We start from the raw sequence: 5,060 nt of genomic DNA on the forward strand, positions 1-5,060 counted from the left end.
GACTTTCCGCCTGGACCAAAGGGTTAAGTCTAAATATAGGAAGAGGATTTATCTCTTGGAATCCCTAGAACTCATTGCAATTCTATACGAGTGCGAGGTTGAGAGATTGTTCAATTTCTCCTCCGGGACATGTATAGGGTTAGGCATGGTTGACCTTAGATTTGGGACCATGTATTAAAGGATCTCCACGACTCATTAATACATTAGTTAGGAAGCATATTAGAGGGTTTTTGCACTTCAAATGATTGTCCTAGTTGGATCAATATTTGAGTACCCCATTTATATCGATTGCCTTATCTCTCCTTTACTTGCTCTCTCTCTCTCTCTCTCTCTCTCTCTCTCTCTCTCTCTTGTCTCTCTTACTTTTGTTTGCATTACATCTTGTCACACAAATCACTATTTATATTTTGCTAGTTAAGAAACAATTTAAGTATTTTTTACTCCCTACTCCCTGTGGATACGATACCCACTCACCTGGGATTTTATTACTTCGACAAAACCGTGCACTTGCGGGACACACGCAAGGGGCGTTGTCAAGTTTTTGGCGCCTTTGCCGGGGAGTAGGCGTTTAGAGATACTTTGCACTTTATTTTCTTAGCTATTGATTTATTCATTCTATTTCACATCTTTTATTCTATCATCGTTCTAATTTGTTTTTTTTCTTTTTGTGCAGCTCCAGGTTCATGACCCGAGGGAACCCTTCGATATTAATTGAAGAAGACCCTGAGCTCAAATGTACACTTAGAAGAAAAGGGAAAGAACCAGTACAAGAACAGTCTAATCTAGTTGATTTGGAAGTTGAATTGTCGGATAATATGGCAGAACAAAATGAGCAACAAAGGACATTATCCGATTATGCTAGACCTTCAGTATTGGGCACACAATCGAGTATTGTGCATCCCCCAATTACAGCTCAGAACTTCGAACTGAAGCCGACATTCATCCACATGTTGTAGTAATCTACACAGTTCAATGGTTTGGCCGATGAGGATCCAAACAGTCATATAGAGAATTTTCTCGAGGTGTGTGATATGCTCAAGATAAACGGGGTGACGGATGATGCCATCAAGTTGAGAGCCTTCCCATTTTCCTTAAAGGGGAGAGCGAAGCAGTGGCTACACTCATTACCCAGAGCATCAATTATCACATGGGAGGAGATGGTAGAAGCTTTTCTTGCCCAATATTTCGCTCCTGAAAAATCTACAAAGCTTAGGAATGAGATCTCGTCCTTTGTACAGTTAGAATTGGAGTCTTTATTTGAGACATGGGAAAGGTTCAAGGAGCTCCTGAGAAAGTGCCCGCAACACGGATTCCCAGAGTGGATGATTGTTCAGACCTTTTACAACGGGTTGAATCCGAGTACAAGGCAACTATTAGATACGGCGGCAGGAGGTACCTTAGGTAGCAAGACCCCTGGTGAGGCCCGTCAATTAATTGAAGAAATGGGGTTAAATAGCTACCAATGGAATACTAGGGAGAAGAAGAAGGTGGCCGGGCTCCATGAGATAGATGCAGTAACTTCATTAGCACCTCAAGTGGAATCATTGAGTAAGAAGTTAGATGTTCTAACTTTGAATAGAGTGGCGGCCGTGACTACTTGCACTGGGTGTGGTGGAGGACATGCTCCCTCCGATTGCCCAATCTCCATTGGTGATGCATCTTCATTTGAGAATGTGGATTTTGTGGGTGATACGATGAGAAATCAAGGGAATCCATATAGCAAAACCTACAATCCGGGTTGGAAGAATCATCCCAATTTCTCGTGGATTAACCAAGTTCCACAAAAGGCCATAGGGCCACCGGGTTTCCAACAACAAGCCCCGATTTTCTGGTTTGGAGACCCGGATAACCGATTTGGAGAAGGCCTTGACTAGATTCGTGCAATCATCGGATATAAGGTTTCAGTCAGTTGAGGCTACACTTCGCAACCACACCGCTTCTTTGCACAACCTTGAGAATCAAGTGGGGTGAATTTCGAAGTCTCTATCGGAGAGACCACAAGGAAGCTTGCCAAGCAATACCGAGACCAATCTTAGAGAGCATGTGAAGGCGATCACTCTGAGAAGTGGTCGTGAGGTTGAAGGTAGGTTTCCGAGTGAGAAGCCCAATGAACACGCACCCGAGGTCATAGAGGTTGAAGAGGAAACAAGCAAAGAGAAGGAGGTGGCACCCCCACCTTTTAAGCCAAGAATCCCTTATCCCTCTAGGTTGAAGAATGACCAAGCGGATGAATAATACAAGAAATTCTTGAGTTTGTTCAAGCAACTCCACATCAACATTCCTTTTGTTGAGATATTGGCTCAAATGCCTAAGTATGCAAAATTTTTGAAAGACTTGTTCACTAACAAGATGAAGTTAGAGGAGAGTGCTTCAGTGATCTTAGATGCTTCTTGCTCGGCGGTTTTACAAAAGAACATGCCGAACAAGAGGAAATACCCGGGAAGCTTCATCATTCCGTGTAACATTGGCAATTTAGGTGAAGAAATGACATTGACGGACTTAGGGGCCAGTATCAACATCATACCATACACCTTCTTTCAGAAGCTAGGCTTGGGCGAGCCTAGGCCCACTCGGATGACTTTGCAATTGGCGGACCGAACGGTGAGATATCCGAGGGGTATTGTCGAAGATGTGCTTGTTAAGGTGGACAAGTACATATTTCCTGTGGATTTTGTGGTGCTAGACGTCGATGAGGATGCTGATGTACCCTTGATACTTAGGAGTCCATTCTTGCGGACTTCGAAGGCATTGATTGACATGGATGGCGGGGAGCTAATTTTGAGAGTTGGAGATGACAAGCTCACATACCGCCTTGCTGAAGCCACGCGGCATTCTCTTGATTTTGATGATACTTTGTATTTTCTAGACACTACTGATGAGATTGTTGACGAATATATACAGGAAATGTTCAATACAGACCCGTATAAGGGTCTATTCAACCAAGAGGAGGAAAATGAAAAAATAATTATGCTTGGCTCGACGGAAGAAGTACCATCTACTCCGGGGATCCTGAAGAACATGCTTCAGAAGATGAAGAGGGGGAGGAGACGCCACCGGAAACGCTCCAAGGCTGTTGGAGATGTGCGTGAACCGAACAAGTTGGATGAACCATTGCTAGGTGGTCCCAAGCCCGATAACTCCCCCTCTATCTTCAAGAGACTTTGCTCGTCATGCTTTCAAGCCATGGGTAAGAGGGCAATCTTCATCTATGAGCCCCCATGAGATAAGGAAGAGGTCAAGCTTAGTGACGTAAAACAAGCGCTTCTTCGGAGGCAACCCAAACGTTTACTGTTTTCTTAGTTAAGTAGTTTAGTTTTTGCGTGAATAACTTGTTGAGTGTTGGTGTCTTGATTTTTAGATGCCTCTGCAGTGTATTATTTTATGGATTTTAATTTCATCGTTTGTTTTCATGAGGATTTGGCGAAGTTTAAATCTCTTGAGCTTGTTTTTAATGTTTTCCGCTGGTGTATTTTGCAAAAAAGGGCCGGCTCTGAATGTGTAAACATATTCAGGAAATTTCTGCAGAGCCTGCAGAGTTTTTTAAGTCATCTAGAGAAAATGCACGGGCGTGTGGAATTTCCGCACGCCCGTGGAGTTGTATTGCGAGCTAATCCAGAGAAGGCACTGGGGCGTGGATTCGCTCCTGTGAGCGACCTTGCGATTTTCGCACGCCCGTGGAAACTTCCTCACGGGCGTGCGTTTTCTTGCAGAGACTTGGCGATTTATCCCGATAGCACACAGGGGTGTGGACTTGCCCTTGTGGGGGAACCTGTAAATAACGCACGGGCATGGGTATTTTCCGCACGCCTGTACAGATCTCTGCAGACGAGTTCTCTCCATCCCGAGAAGACACAGGGGCATACGGCTGCCCCTGTGAGTTGGGCATGTGAATGCCCACGCCCGTGCGGAATTTCTTCTCAGTTGGACAGAGAAGCCACAGTGGCGTGCGGCTGCCCCTGTGGGTCGGGCGCACGGGCGTGTGTAATTTCCTCACACCCTTGTGGATGTACAAAACGCCAAGAGGCGCGAGTCCTTTTAAAAGGATCATCGTTTCTTCTCATTTTCACACTTTCCATTCGTCTATAATCACACTCACACTTTCTCCCGATTTTGTATTGCCAATTTGGAGGGATTTTTGTTTAGGTTTTTCAGGCGATTCAAGATTTTCCCATTTCAGATCGACGGTAAGCCTTATCTTTTGTTTTCTTCTCCAATTCTTGATTTTAATCGATGAAACTGGTGAATGATGCTTCGTCTTTGCAATGGAGTAAAGCGTTGAAGTGATTTTAGCATCTAGGGCTTAATTGTGACTAGGGACTTTCCGCATGGACCAAAGGGTTATGTCTAAATATAGGAAGAGGATTTATCACTTGGAATCCCTAGAACTCATTGCAATTCTATACGAGTGCGAGGTTGAGAGATTGTTCAATTTCTCCTCCGGGACATGTATAGGGTTAGGCATGGTTGACCTTAGATTTGGGACCATGTATTAAAGGATCTCCACGACTCATTAATACATTAGTTAGGAAGCATATTAGAGTGCTTTTGCACTTGAAACGATTGTCCTAGGTGGATCAATATCTGAGTACCCCATTTATATCGATTGTCTTATCTCTTCTTTACTTGCTCTCTCTCTCTCTCTCTCTTATCCCTCTTTCTTTTGTTTGCATTACATCTTGTCACACAAATCACTATTCATACTTCGCTAGTTAAGAAACAATTTAAGTACTTTTTACTCCCAACTCCCTATGGATACATACCCACTCACCTGGGATTTTATTACTTCGACAAACCCGTGCACTTGCGGACACATGCAAAGGGCGTTGTCAGTTATCTTCCATCTGTTTCCTCGCTGGACTTGAACCTAATGATTTTTTGGACTCCCTTGGTGGGCTTACTGACTTCTCATTTTCTTGATCTGTTGTACGAGATGCCTCTCCCCCTTGTTTCCTCTTACCTTTTTGTTTCAATGCCTTGATGGATTTTGGTTCTTTCGTTGCACCGGATAGAACCAAACTTGTCCTTGCAAAGCTGAGCTCAATCTTTCCCGAACCAATGAG

The 5,060-nt window shown here is 44.0% G+C and overlaps 1 non-coding gene across 1 annotated transcript; it reads right to left on the reverse strand.

Moving 5' to 3' along the window:
• Positions 1–1,205: 1,205 nt before the first annotated feature.
• On the reverse strand, positions 1,206–1,312 carry LOC120272760. The gene has a single exon (XR_005540298.1). It is a non-coding gene; the product is annotated as a small nucleolar RNA R71 (small nucleolar RNA).
• Positions 1,313–5,060: the final 3,748 nt, after the last annotated feature.

Source organism: Dioscorea cayenensis, chromosome 11 (assembly GCF_009730915.1).
Source record: "Dioscorea cayenensis subsp. rotundata cultivar TDr96_F1 chromosome 11, TDr96_F1_v2_PseudoChromosome.rev07_lg8_w22 25.fasta, whole genome shotgun sequence".
Lineage (NCBI taxonomy): Eukaryota > Viridiplantae > Streptophyta > Magnoliopsida > Dioscoreales > Dioscoreaceae > Dioscorea > Dioscorea cayenensis.